Below are 16,259 nucleotides of genomic sequence, written 5' to 3' on the forward strand. Positions count from 1 at the left end.
GCACAGATAAAGTATGTGACAAGTGTGTTGTGTACGAATAAAAATAATTTGTGAAAATGATGTTCATTCTTTGTGATAGTAAACTGGTCGGAACTAAGAATTCAACTACGAAATGTTTCCTTCCAGTAATTTCATTCGGTTTTGTTTCATATTCCTTATACTAAAAAACTTAGAAAGCGCCAATTAGAAAACCTTTTTTACGGTCGATTTCTAGAACTCTTTTGGGTTTTCAAAAAGCGGATTTATAAAGAGTTACCACCATCCATTTTTTTTTTTTTACTTATTTTTAATTCCAAAATAAATAAAGGAAGATGAAAAAATATAAAAATAATCAAGTTCTAGAACATAACAGTGGTGTAATATACTATAGGTGAGTATCGTATACATGGAAAATACTTACTGATGTGGACGTTTCTCGCATGTGAAACAATAGCATCGATAAAACGTTATCCTTCATTGTTATTTTTCCGTGTAACGTACATGTGTACGCCTTCCTTTGGCCGCCGGTATCCGTCTTCAGCTCGACCGCCCCAAGCCCCGCTTCTCCTTCCCTTCCATGCGCGTGTCATGTCGTTCCGGGCGAACATGAGAAATGCGGCGAAGATGTGTCGTAGATAGACTGGCACGGGGCCAACGCGCTGTGTTCGTTTAGCGCTTAGCCTACTCGTTGCACGTGTGCGCGGTTCGAAGGAATGTTAAACGCGGACAAGTCACCTACGGCCCCTCTCGCAAGGACTCGAAAACCGTCTAAAAGGCTTCGAGATTTCGCCTCGTCCTTCTTTTGTCTTCCGTTCTTATCAACACGATTTTTTTTTTCATTTTTCTCTTCTCTCCGACTACGATCCAGTTAATCCGTATCGGGAAAATATCTTAAACATTATAGGCCGCGATCATCATTGCACTATCGTGCGTATGCTTTCTATACACGGTCATAACAGTGTACGATACAAATCGGTTTTCTTCTCCTCTCTACGTTTCCGACGGAGAACGGTTAAACCGTTTTTTCTTTCTGCACAGTCGTCTCGCAGTCCATTCAAAGGCGATTATTTTACTTTGATTACAAGCAGAGGTTTTTTTTTTTTTTTGAACTACGAAATTCTTTTACAATACGAGTGATGTTGTCATTACATATTGACAGATGGAGCACGCGCGAGTTCATCTCTCGGAAATGTAATAGATAAATGTGGACTGGAAGGTGTGCATGTATTTAAATAGGATCCGGATGCGTTTGTACTTCTTTTTCTGCTCAATCCGATCGTGATCACGTTTACAGATATTCGACCCGAGGTACGTATAGCGGCTTATGTTATTTTTCAGGGGGGGCTCAGTGACATTCGGCTGTGTTTGTTTTCATAGTTTTTAAGAACGCCTATCGCATTCCTTAAACGTTCGAGACACTGTTCGTTCAAAGTGTCCGCACAAAACAAAACTGATCAAACTGTAACTTTAAAGTGACGCACGGATCGCACGACGGTTATTAACGAGCCGCAATCTTATCAGTCATGCCAATTTATTTATACATTTTGTCAGGTACATATTACACGGATAATTGGATCGAATGTTTGCACCAAGTATCAGTGTATACTTACACAGCCACATATTAAACATTTCGCGAGTAATGCATTTTTAATAATTAGCGATTTTGCATAAGACATACGACGGAAAAGAATGCAAAAAAAGCATAAAAGCAACGCGTTTGACCGCGGAACTCCAATCAAATTACTTTTTCCTGCGAGTAACCTAAAACATACACATTACACTTTAAGTATTTCGTTAAGTAGCGACTCGTATAAATCAAACGAGTAAGTAAACCAAGGTCGGTGACCATAACTTATGCTCTCTGGTGTAACTGCACTGTACATACGTTGGACCGTCAAACATACGGTCGGTATACGTTTACTGCGCCACGCGGATCGATCGAATACATTATAACACGTACAGGACCCCACTGATTACGATTTAACTGCCTGTTGTTTCGATAAAACCCATTTGCACATGCCGGGGCAGATGCTATTATTGCGTTGGAATAATGCGTGCTCGGTGCGCGTACAACATTGTGTAACGCGGCGTTATCGTATCGAAATTATTGAAATCCCACGTTTTAAACGCATTTGAATATTGCGTAATGCAGTACGTTTGGAACGCAACCGGAGAGTTCGTCCTGCACCACCGCCGACTCGCGTGATAAGTTAATTATTTATACGCGTAATCCATCAAGTGATTACCCTCCCGCCCCGCGCTGATTCCGTCGGTCGTTCGATTCCGTGTGGTTTTCCTTCGTTTTCTCTCGGAGTAGTCGCTCGCGTTTATTGCGTACTAACAAGAGAGGAGGATGGAAAGTACGATGGATGCGAGCGTAGAAGAAAACATATAATCGACAATTTAATATGCACGAGCGACGTAATAAAATATATTATTATATTGTTAACGTACGCGTACGATCTTAACGATTCCTACCGGGAGGTTTTTAAAAGTTTTTTCTCGATCCGTGCGAATCCCGCGGTCTCTCCGGTGGTTCACGCACGCGCGCACCGCCGAACCCGTGCAATCGTACGCGCAGTGCGCGGCGTAATATGTTGTAGTCGTTTTGCTTTTAGATTTTTCGATTTTATAGTGCAAATGCATTTCCCCTACGAACCATTAAATGATTAACTAGGAAATAAAATCAAACCGGTTTTTTTTTTTTTTTCTAACAACGTTTACAAAAATTCTTTGATACATATCTGTTTTATTATTATTGTTTTTATTTTTATAATCCGCGCTCCGGACACATTATAGCGCATCCAACGCATTATTCAACGCGTCCGTCTAGTACAAATCATGTGTACATTCGCGCGAACATAATTTATATAATATCATCGGGGATAGGTAGTGTACACGTCGGTCGGACACGGCAGTGTAATATATATTGTACAATAGACGAGTTGAGAAAACAGTCGGGTTGCTCGGTTTTCTGGTTGTCAGGGTGTACGTACGTGTTTTCAACCAAGAATAAATAAAATTTAAAAAAAATACGTCACCTTTGTTATTAATAATGATTATTTCGCGTCGTTGCATTAACGTTTGGAACGAAACATTACAATAAATCATTGCATTACCTACCACCGTGCATATTATGATTTATAAAAATGTTTTGTAAAAAATTACGATAAATACCTATTTGAAATCGTTGATTTTTATTTTTTTTTAATATTATTATTATTATTATACTATTACCATCGCGCTGTACGCCGCGTTACAAGGTATTAAAACGTTTTATCATTATTTATACTGCGTTTATGTAAAACAACAACACGATGGTCTTAGAAAAATTCGTGTGTTATCGTGCGCGCGCGCGCGAAAGTTTCATAACGGAATGTTACAGTTGACGGGCGTAGAAAGTGTTTGGAACGTCAAAACACCGTAATAATATTTCATATGTTTAAATCATGTACAGGTAAACGGTCGCGGATCGCAGCCCGCGGTTCAACGAGCACTCGGCCGGTCGAACGCCGCTACATTCTCGTGGGAGCGGTACACATTTTCCTGTATTCGAAAAACTGTACTTGGATTTCTACACGGTCGGCGGCATAATCTAACGTGTGTATTTTGTCAACTTTTTTTACCGTATTTGATCCCGACCGCGATTGCGATGACGCGATGATGGCGCCCGGAAAAATACGACCCCGTTTTTCGCGGACAAGCGGTCAACATCAACACGTGATGTTTCGTCCACGTTGCGGTACACCGGGATCCCTTTAAAGGGATCCCGTTCGTCGAAGACGGATTATTTTTCGCCAAGACCTATAGAAAAGAAAAAATGTATCAACAAATATATTTCCACCACTTACACCGAACATTATCTTAACAATTGATTGTTAGACTTGTACGCAGTGAAGAAGCGTATATAGAACCGAACATTTGTTTCAACTGTTACTGAATCAAAACAACTATGTACATATCTTGTATTTTTATACGATATCGTGCGGTACGGTGTCGAGTTTAAAATTAAGAGTCTATTTACGTCGAGAATTGCGTTTTTATTCCATAACCGTCCCCGATCTTCTCTCCCCCCCCCCCCCCCTCACGATAGGTGCGCGTGTGTTTGGGTCGTCGGCCGAAGAACCTACCCCAAAACGGCCCGTCGAGTTGTTGCAAACAATGCACGCAGAGCGTACGTTATTATTATTTATGTACGCCCAACACGCGAAACAGAAAGCGCGTTATTAATCGCATTATTTTCGCCGGTTATTGCGCTCGCGGCGGGAGAGCAGATGACGGCGGTAGCAGCAGCGGTTAAAACAATACTATGCGCGTTCGACGTAGACAGGATTGTTACGAATAGTAGTGGTACGGCCGCGATAATTCGAAGCGTCGCCCAAACTGTAAGTACGTCGATTAGTTATGATCCAACTGCGACCTCGACGGTCCAATTATAACGTGGCGACGTGTTCGAACTTTAATATATTCCGTTACCGCGATGCAAGTGCGCATCGTGCATTCCGAAAATAATAAACGACAACGTGCAGTGGTAATAATTATGATAACGCGAAACGCGCGGCGAACACCTGAGACTTGACGCGCGTTAATTCGACGACGACGTTGACACGATTGCGTTTGAAAACGATAAACGCGCGTGTTTGTTACGACGAGTGGGCCCGATGTCGTTTCGTGCGTACGCGAAAACATTCATTATAAATAGTGTTCTAGATATCTTTAGCGTTATCGTTTTTAGTTAGGTATCTTTTTCGCGGCATGTTTTTATTATCGTTATTTTACGATCGTTTTGCGCTGTTTCCTACGTACGGGACACACGTACTCCGTCAAGGTTTTCTTTTTTTCCCGAATATGACGTTACACTATTATAATTTTATTTTTTCGCAGCCAGTAATAATATACAACTACGAATAATACATTAAAGTGCGCGTGTCAAACGACCGTTTCTAGAACAACGCGGACCGCTGCTGCTGCTACGTAGTACACGAAAAAAGAATAATTCGTATACTGTCATTATCGTCATAACGCGACGAGACCGCGTCGCCATATCCGCGCGGCACTCGGCAAGATCGTTACGCCGAACATCAACGGATTTTTCCCGATCTCGGTGCGAAGTTTTAACGTGTGTGTGTGTGTGTGTGTGTGTGTGTGTGTGTCATTTGAATACGTGAAAACGGTGACGATGGAGTCGGTTGGTGAAAACCATGCGCAGCAATAACCGCGACAATTGTACGATTCATGTGGCGAACAGCTGAGAGTATCAATCGATCTATCTTGCGGAGCTATGCGATCGCTTGGACGGCAACGACTAACGCATAGAATTACAAGTCCTCGGGTGTTCTGTTGGACTTTCACGTAGGAAATCTGAGAGGTCGTGTTTCACGAGACAGTCTGGCTCGCGAGCCTTAATTGCACGAGTCGGGATTGCCGTTTGGTTGGGAATTATAAATATGGACTTATAAGTCATCATAAAAATTAATCAACTGCAAAAGTATTGTTAATTATACACACGGTTTGTTAAAAAAAACTATTTAACGTTTCCGGTACCGGTGTACATTGATCGTGAAATATAAAAGTTCTTGGCTGCAGTTAAGAATACATTTTCATATCTAATAATGATTTTTTCAAATCGAAAAATATCTTAGATATTTGTATATTTGCGTATATTACACAATAATAGCCGAAACGAAAACGGATTTTATTATTTAATGTACTTTTAATACATTTTATTATAATTTTTCTTTTTTAAGAATTACTAACCACAGAACGATTTTATTTCATTTTTAAATAATTAACTTTTAAACTCACGTAGTAAACGCATGAGTAACTGGAATTATGAAAATTATTCATCTGGGATAATCTCTTATAGTATATAACTGTCCTTAATTCAAGCAAATGCCTTTGACACTTAATCGTCCACATCATCCACGTGTGATTTATACAGTTACAAATTATTATCGTTCAAACATAATAGTACATCTATTAAAAACTTTTTTTCCGGGTCAACTGTTCCCCTTTGAAGACCTTTTCACGTGAACAAGCTGATCTGAAAAACTACACATATTTGAGCTTGATCTTTGAATAAGTTTATGTTTATTATGCTCTAGGCAACCGCATCTTATGCAATACATTTATATATACAACTACAGTTAAGGGTTCCCTATTATTTTCATATGTATATTCATTTTCATCAATGGTTTTACGAAAGTTCGAAACTTCAGACAACCTTATTTAATCCAAATTTGAAGCTTCCCATTTGCAATGGTTTTTAGTACAACGTAAGTATCAATAATTGTCTACAACGATTATTGTAGCTCAAACCCAAGGGATCCCGAGACGGTTTTTGCACAGGGATGAATCGACGGAGTATAAACATAATAGGAAAGGAATTGATTGTATGCTGTTCCAAAAATATCCATTGATTTAATCGACGTACACTCGCTGACTAAATCGTTTCGGAATAAGTTCCAATGAGAGCACCACGTATTGAATATTTAAATTTTAACCGAAAAATCAAACCATTTGCGTACGTACTTGAATTGCTAATATTTCAAAAACGTTGTTGTATCAACTCCAAGAAATGGTTCTATAGGTAACCGTCGTTGGTATAATCATTGATTTTTTTCGTTAGTATTTACAATCATTGGTATAATATCATAATGGTATATTATTTTATATTATTATAATATATATATATATATATTATAACTATGCGACAACGAGATAAAAAAAAAGATAAAAAATAAATAACTGTTGAAAAACCTCTATTTTGGCACGTGTCTCGCTGCACGGTCGACGATCGAACGTTTTTTAAACATATAAAATAATTTTACTAAACCAACCAGTCTTCGAAAACAATGTAATAACAGTAACTCATCAGGAGTGTTGCCGAGTTACTACTATAACTATGCATAGGACTGCGAGAAAAGAGGAGACGAATAATATCGACGAAAAACGAACGAAAACTTATTATAATAATACCATTATGTTATTATTATTATTATTATTATTATTACGATTATTATTTTATGCTAAAAACGCAAACACGCATCACACGAGCCATCGGATTTGTTTAGCGTATGCGCAGTCAACCCATTATTGCTGTGTTCCGTATAATAATAATACATATTATTAACATTATACTCGACGAAAGAATGATAATGCAAGAAGAGAGAATGGACTTCCACTCCACCTGCCGTAGCTGCATTTTGAAAACGAGTTTCGCCACCATTTAGATTACGAATATACGTACGGGATACCTACACCGTTCCGCGGCGCCAATGATTCAGCCTGTTTATTGCCCGTCGTGCGATGTCATCGACGACAAGTATAGTAATAATAGTAATAGTAACGACGACCATGTCCAGTCGACGCTTTGCCGTTTTCTTCGCTGGCAAACGTCGTTAAAATAAAATTTAATTTTCGTTCGAGGACGATATTCTAATATGTTTTTCTTGCGCATTTTTTTTTTTTCCACTCGAATAAGCTTACATCACAATTTATTATAATAATTATTATTATAGGTGCTTGGAAGAATGTATCCGCGAATTTCGATTTGTATTAAAACAGACTTATGTATGTTTAGGTATAAATTGTACATAAATTATACAATGACGAGCGTACTCTTAACACCGTCCGAATTATTCAAAACGTAAAACTGGTTCGACTGTTCACCAAACATTTTATTGTGACGATCGAATCGATAACAATAACTATGTTGCTGCTGGTACCGGAGAAAAAAACACGTAGAGAAAAAATGTGAATCGGGAATAAAAAAAAAAAAAAAATGACGACGAAATACGAACAATTTCTCGTGAGAAAATGTTACGATTTAGTTGTAACTAATTGACCAGATCACTTTTGTGTAAGGCACGATAGCATTGGCGCTTTTTTCAAAAATTGTTCGAAATATTAGCAAAGTTTAACTTAGTGTTCCGTACCACATATATACTTCATGTCTGGGCGACAAACAGTTTTTTCTCAAAATAATCAACGTATAATAAAACACTAACGGTAAAACTATGATGACTGTACTTCACGTTCGCTCCGCGAAATTATTAAAAATGAATCTGAATTTTGATAGAAAAAGTAAACATTCAAAGTATGACAAAATATTGTAATACGAGCAAACACGAATTGATTTGTCGCACATTAACTAACTACTTTTGTACATAAATTAAAAAAAAAATCTCCTTTCATCAATCGAATTGTGTTCCGTCCAGTCTTTCAAAGTACCATCGACCGTAGGCGATAAAATATTTTCATCGAGCGAAATTTTCGCCGTCTAGTCGAGTAGTTTAAAAAACGCACTACTTCACGTGTTTTGTGTTACACTGCATGAATATTATGTATGTATTCGTAAACCGATCAAGTGTTTGTAATTCGTATCGTCATCATCATCGGCCGGACCGTGCAGTATACTCCTTGACTGTGTACACTTTTCGAATGTCTTTAACAATAATATTTAGTATTTACATTTATTCGATTACTTGCACATTTCAATACGTTAAGCCATTATTTTTTTGTTTAGTTTTTTTTCTCTACGAGCCATCGCGTTTCTAAAAATAGTAGTCAACTAATATTTTTCTCGGACATGGTTTTTATACGATAGAAAAAATCCAATGCGTTTACCTCGCCCGAATCAACTCGAGACATTCACTTCCACCGGAACCCGAAACGACCGAAAGCTCTGCAAGACTATCATATATCGTAGAACTTTCTTTTAAAACCGTTTAAAACGTTACGAATCCGAATTCGACCGTCGTTGCATACAACCGATCGGTCGACCGGACACGTGGACGTAATGCGATTTACGGAGATTTTATTTTCGTCGGCGCTCTTAAATTTATGCAAATTGGACACACGCGTACATATACGATTGCACAAAAGAACGAACGTGATGGGTGTGCGGACGATGGGAGAAACGACGACGTACATTTTGATTTAACGCGATTTCGGTCCGTACTCGACGACAATAGGCTGACGAGCGAGTAAAAAAAAAATTACGCCGCTAAGTGCTGTTTCGATGCTGCAGCCCACCGTTAATTCGCGCCCGCGGCGAAACAGCGAAGAGAAAGAAAAAAAAAACTCTATTCGATAAATTGTTTTCACACCCCGCTTCGGAGCTTCTACATATATATAATACATATGTATGTATACGTAAACATACAATGTACAACGATTTAGACGTGTTTCCACTGTAGTACGAGTCGGTACCGTTTCGTATGAGTGTTGCGTACAATTCTAAAAACTTAAACACCTAAGACTTACCGGAAGCTTGAGTAAAAAATCATCCCTTCGACCCACTATTATCCACCTCAACTGTAAAAGAGACTTGACTAAATGTTAAGAATAAAACACGCTAAACGAGGTACATATTTTGTTGTGTAGTCGTAATCTAAAAAAAACCGAACGTATTATCAAAGTTGAATAGTAAAAAAAAGATAGTTTTACTGTGTATTAACTATAATTGAACGTCTATGATGAGTTAGGCAATTAATAATTTGTTCGAAGAAAACTTAAATTCATTAAAGAGCTCAGTTAGGCCTCAGTTGGGCGATTTTATTTAATTTTAGATATAAAATTCTAATGTTGTTGCTTTCCTGACATAGAAACTTCACAAACCACTGGAACACTGATAAAAATTACACCACCTCGCACAGAAATATATTTTTAACCATTCCGATCCCTATTTAGAGTCGAACCAGAATTTTCTGGTCTTCGATCATTTACTAGTATTTCACCAATATTATGTCCCGTATTTTTTAATATTGATTTAAAATCATGTATTGCGCAATACATTATATTTTCGTTGGCAAATTTCTTTTGTTTTTATTCTTGCACAAAATTCTCGATCAGCAATTATTTAAACAGCTAAAAACGTTCAACTTGTTAATCGAATAAGCAGTATTTGTATTGAAAATATCACTTTTTTACCAAGCACTTACCAATTCGATATATCGTCATATATAACTTATACGCGTGTCGTGTCCAAACGCGCAATCCCCTATTCAAACCCGACCATCGTTAGTTTCGATATCCGGAAAATGTCGTCAGTCTTCGTTGTTATTGCTTAAACAAATATCGGTGCAAACGTATATCATATTTTTATTGTGTAAAGAAACCGTGATCACGTGGTGTTGAAGAATGACGGAATTATTTTGAATTGGGACTTGCGTAGGGGGTTAGGTGGTCTACCTAATGCGTGTAATAAACTAAGTATACAAAAACGTTTTACTACCAAAGGCACATCGTAATCTCGTGTCACAGTCGTTTTTCAAAACTCAAAGGATAACTTTAACGGGGAAAGGAAGAATAAAGGACGCGCCAGTCCAGATCCTTATTAATAGGGGGTTAAATTATCGCATATACGTATATGTCTTCATATAGTTCTCTATACGGACAATATAAGTGAATAGATTGCATTGGCCGTGTAATATATAATGCACGTAATCCTCGGGCCAGCGCCGACGTCAGGATCGGCCGGACAAACAGTAAACGCCGCACGCCTGCGTACAATGAAGCTTAAGATACGCGTTCAAGTCGTTGTCATTGTTATTATCATTTTTTATTATTATCACGCGTTGTACATGTATATTTCACATTTTTTTTTCAAACGCGCTTAGATCGGTCGTTCTCGGCCCAGGGAACGTTCGGTTATCCTGCGACAGTGTACAATGCTACGTCTTCGATTGTGTCACGCATAGTTAATACCGTCACGTATTCACACGCGTGCGCACGGAGTTAAAAGAAAAATTTCGTATTGTAGCAGAACAAACAATAATGTTGGAACGAACGGACGGAAAATGCCGGATACATTAAGCTGCCAGGGCGCACAGGGACACGGAGTCGCCGTTCGCTTGTCTCTAAAGTCGTATTCACGTACAGCTTATCCTTCCGTTCTTGCATTGACTTAGTATGAGGCGCAGCTCACTATTCTTTCTTCATTTTTTTTTCTTTTTAAAATTACAAACATTATACTCAAGCAATATTTAAACCAATAATAAACGGCTCCGATAAACCTGTAACGATTTCTTTGTCGTGTGACAAACGATCGCGGATCATTGAAATCAAAAGTTCTTGCGTAGCTCGTCCCTTTAAACAGCACGCAATCAAACCCTTTTATCCGGTGCACCTCTTCCCCCCCCCCCGATATTCGAATGGTTTGTTAACCCTCCTTTGTTTGTCTTAAACAATCCCGACCGACAACTCTTTGTTTTTAGTAACAAACAAGTATTTAGTATGTGTACATAGTGTATTAGAATGTTACGGCGAAGCTGTCCGGCCAACACGCCTTCGTTCCTGGTTCCCTATGTCTTTTTAATTTATCGTTTTTAAATTAAATATAATACATAGTAATGCATAAACAACATCACCACTCGGCTTAATGGAATTTATTACGTTCGAATTCGCATTGCTCGGACGGTGAATACATTTTGACTTTACGTACGACGTGATAAACGCGCGATGCTATTTGAAATATGTACACGCTGTAGAGTTAGTTTTGAAATTAAAGTACCTATACTATATATAATGCATGGATTTAATGAATTTCATTTGGTCACTGCGCACGTCACTAACGCGTTGCGCTGCAGGCTGACTTGGTGGTATTTTTTATGTTTAAGTTGATCTAAGCGTGCGCGATGATCGCAAAGAATTAATACTCGCGTTTGAATCGTATTATTATGGGTTCAGCAGTGCATCTGGAAATTATGTGGAAACGGCCAATGACACAAACGTGGACTGAAAACCATTTTAGAACTGATTCAAAACGCAATGCATGAAGGAACGTATCTCGCTTGAATAAACAATTGCATAAACGGAAATGCAATATTTGTTTTCAGCGGTCTTTGATACGTTCATTCTGTCATTTTGAAACATGAAATAGAAATCTGAACGGCCCGAGAAATATGAACATTCTGAGATGCAAAACAATAATGTCACCCTCTGAATGGATAAGTTGAAGTAACGTTCGTCGACGTAAAATTACCTGATGACGAAAAACCGACAAGAGGACAGTTTCTCCGATTGAACTTTATTTATCCTGCTCAAAATTATATCGCTGAACGGACAAAAACGACTGTAACGTGATCGGGGTTGGCCAGTTAAATATATGATATTCAGGGAAGATTTCTAGTCCTTTTGAATATATTATACAGTAGCTCGGGAGCATAAAAAGAAAGATCTTAATATTATAAACAGAATTCTCTACCCCTTAGTGAATTACAAATCAACTCTCCAAATGAAATCATTTTTCTTTCCCTACACCACAATAATTATACCACTGATAACTTATGCCTGTCCTGTATGAGCTGCTGCCTCTATAACTAAAATAAATAAAATCCAAATCTTACAAAATAAATTCTTAAGGGTATGTCTCAAAGTACCGTGGTTCGTGAAAAATCGTCAGATCCACAATGACACGGGAATACCCCTGATAAATACATAGATTAAAATCCAATTTAAAAATTTCCACGCCAAACTAAAAAATTTGGACAGTGCTCGTCATTACAATATAGGAAGAAAAACACTCAATAGATGTCTGCGGCCTTGACTTCTCCAGGGCATTCTCTTAACAGACATAGAAGACTCATCATCAGAAAATGAAGAACATTATTAATATACTAGACCTTATAATTATTATTATATACACATATGTTATCACATTATTATATCACATTATCATATTACCCTCACTATTAATAATTATGTCATTAATAAATTTATAACTTATTTAAATGTATAACAAGTAAAATTGTAAAAACTAAAAATTTGTAATAGCATTAGATGTGCTGAAACATTTTATAATTATAATAAATGAAAACAAAAAAATATTACAAATAAATGTAGATTGATTTAGTTTAGTTATTAATATTTAATATACATGTTAAAATACGACTATGGAATACTACATAAAAAACAATACGGAGTTCAGCTACATTGAATGGACGTCATGGCCAAACTACCGTGACTTGCATATTCGGCATTAGCTGTTTGATTTACAAAAGTGAAATATGATATAGTTATGTCCTAGTTGAAATACAGTGTCTGCTCAGCAATATTATATGTATAGACTAATAATATGTAACAATCGTTACATTAGCCCCCAGTTTTTTGAATTTATATTTATCTATTATTAATTTTTAAAATGTATAAAAGTGTACAATATAATAAATGTGAAAATCAGGGTCGGATTTAAGTCTCAAGATGTCAAGATACCACTTAGGAATACACTCGGAAGTGCCTTAAAAAAAAAAAAAAATTGGCATAAACTTTATTATTTCTTCAATTCATAAATATTTATATATTATATAAATTAAATTAAATTAAATTAATTTAATTAAATTCTCCAATGAAATAATAATATCAGTTAACACGTATAAATCGATTCCAAATGAACGATTTTATCATTTTCTTTAACATATATGTTGAACCAATATGTTCAATATTTGATTATGAAATGTTTTTTATATTTTATTATATAATCAAAATAAAATACTGTTTAATTCCATTAAGAAAATCTTAAAATCTTAAAAGAAGGGCTTCTGTTTGAAGATTATTGCTCTAAGCAAACCCTCATATTTGAGACCCCGATGTATTGTGCCTCTATATTCCCGCTGAATTAGTATATATATAATATATATATGTATTGAACAATTGCATACAACTTCGTAATAATAATATTGAGTTCGAATTGCGTGTTGTTGTTTAGATACAGATATCGTTAGGACGACGTTAATGACGGGAAAGTCACCATTAAGATGAGGGAGAAAGAAAGAGAAAAATAGAGAAAGGGAAAAACAATAGAGAAAAAGAATACCCGAGTGCTCAGTACAAAATAAGCGCACATGGCTTGACGGTAGAAACTCTGGGTGCCATTAGAGAGTTATCACGGGCGAAAATAAATATGAAAAAAAAAAATTAAAAATAACATCACATGACAAACACGATTTATCAAAACGGTAGGAAGTATGTGTAGTGAAAAAAATCGTAATATGTTTTAATAGGATTTCTTCGTCCTCCTCATTATCCTTATCCTTTGACAGTTCTATTCGTATGCATACTACAAAAAACGTTTATTTTCACGTTCGCCTTTTCCTTCACGCGCAATAATAACGCGACGTTATTATATTATACATAGTTGTATGTATGTATTATTTTTGTTATTATTATTTTATTAATCTTACAGTTGAAAATCCCGAACATTGAATAATATTCAACGCGATCGCACTCTTCCGATCATGGAGAAGTATAATTTTTATAATGCTGTGTTCAACATTTAAAATATTACATTGTGAATTTTTTTTTTTTTTTTAAGACTCGGAGTCTTGTTTGCGTGATTTCAACCGGACAGATGTTGGATGAACGTGATACGATACGCATCTGATAAAGTTGCGTACTTTTTTCTAAGGGCAGTTCAAATTTTTCTAAAAAATAAGTAAGTTTTTAATATTATAATGAAATAATTAATATATACATATATATATATATATAAATCTCGTGTCACAGTGTTTGTTACCATAATACTCCAAAACGGCTTAACCGATTTTAATGAAATTTTATATATACATTTGATAGGTCTGCGAATAGGTTTTTATCTATTTTTTTATTTTTTTTGTGTTATTGTTTAATAAACTGTAGTTTAATTTAATAATTTTTGAGCAGGTCGATAACTGCGCAATTGAAAATGAATTATTAAATGATACTATTAAAGAACTAGTAAAAAACTATTAAAAACTATTAAAAAACTATTTTTTTTTCTGGTATTCAATGACGGGTATTGCATAAATATTAAACAACAAAATCCCGCAACAGGTACCAAAAGAAGGCCATTCGAAGGATTATTATGCATATCGATTGATGATTAGATGCGATCAGGACAACATTATTCTACGATGTCATGAGTTTTGTCCACAATTCATGGTCGACATGTCGATATGTATATAAAGATAGAAAGCGAACGATTACGATACTTGTGATTCAATTAAAAAAAGGTGCGTGCGGAAGATTCTCAAAACAATTGTTAGATAACAGTGATGGGAAAGTTACTACAAATGAAACGGGATGCATACAAATACCGACCGATTTCTGCACAAGCATTGATTAGCAAGATGCTCTCATTGACCAGATATTTCCCAATGTACACAGACAATACACAAATCATGAGTGGCTGACAGAAAGAGCAATTTTAGCAGCAAAAAATGTGGACGTCAACGAATTGAATCTCAAGATACAACATTTGTTACCAAGAAACTTGGTGTCATACAAATCTATTGATACAGTTTGCGATGCTACTGAAGCTGTAAGTTATCCAACAGAGTTTTTAAACTCATTGGATTTACCAGGCATGTTACCGCATAATTTACAACTGAAGGTTGGATCTCCGGTTATTTTGCTTCGTAATTTGAACCCACCACGGTTATGCAACGGCACGCGATTAGTCATTAAAAAATTAATGCAAAATGTTATCAAAGCCATAATTTTAAATGGCAAATTCCTAGATGAAAATATATTATCACCGCGAAACCCTATTATACCCTCAGATGTGCCAATACAAATTAAACGCCTTCAATTTTTTCAATTTTTAATTAGAATGGCATTTGCAATGACTATCAATAAGTCTCAAGGTTAAACGATGTCTGTCTGTGGCTTAGATTTGAGTACATCATGTTTTTCACACGGACAATTATACGTAGCGTGCTCTCCAACCATCTAATTTGTGTTGGCGAAAGATGGGATAGCAAAAATATTGTACACTCCGTTGCATTAAGGGATTGATATTATTTTTACCAATATTGTCATAATTAGCGATATATATAATTTTAAAGGATCAATTTTAATAAATTATTAAAAAAATAAATGTTTCATGTTTTTTTTTATTTTTACGTTTCGTCACAATTCACAGCACTCCATACTTCTTTCACTTATATACCACATCCTTATACACCTATATTAAATTAGTTATTTTTTTCTAGCAAAATATTCTCTAGAAATAATTTATATGACAAAACAACGTTTGTCGGGTTTACTAGTATATATATAAACAATAAACGTTTTTATTCATAACGTATTTACAATAATTGAAATCAACAGTAATTGAATTTCTTACAGCCCTAGCTGGAGGTAATTTCGTATTAAATCATTATGGTGTTGTATCTTTTTTATTTCAAAAACCGAAGACGGTATTTAGCCAGTGGATATTCGTCGAATGATCCTTCTTACCCATTCGGTTCAGCCCTGTGTGAACGTACGATGTGACATAAGCATGTTTAGTTGTTAAAATA

At 36.1% G+C, this 16,259-nt stretch overlaps 1 long non-coding RNA gene across 1 annotated transcript; it reads left to right on the forward strand.

Annotated features, from left to right (window-relative positions):
* The first annotated feature begins 691 nt into the window (after positions 1 to 691).
* On the forward strand, positions 692 to 14,823 carry LOC112680254. Its single transcript, XR_003148289.1, has 5 exons — positions 692 to 1,069; positions 1,139 to 1,287; positions 14,165 to 14,224; positions 14,294 to 14,413; positions 14,791 to 14,823. It is a non-coding gene; the product is annotated as an uncharacterized LOC112680254 (long non-coding RNA).
* Positions 14,824 to 16,259: the final 1,436 nt, after the last annotated feature.

This window comes from Sipha flava, unplaced genomic scaffold, assembly GCF_003268045.1.
Source record: "Sipha flava isolate LNK unplaced genomic scaffold, YSA_version1 175_pilon_pilon, whole genome shotgun sequence".
NCBI lineage: Eukaryota > Metazoa > Arthropoda > Insecta > Hemiptera > Aphididae > Sipha > Sipha flava.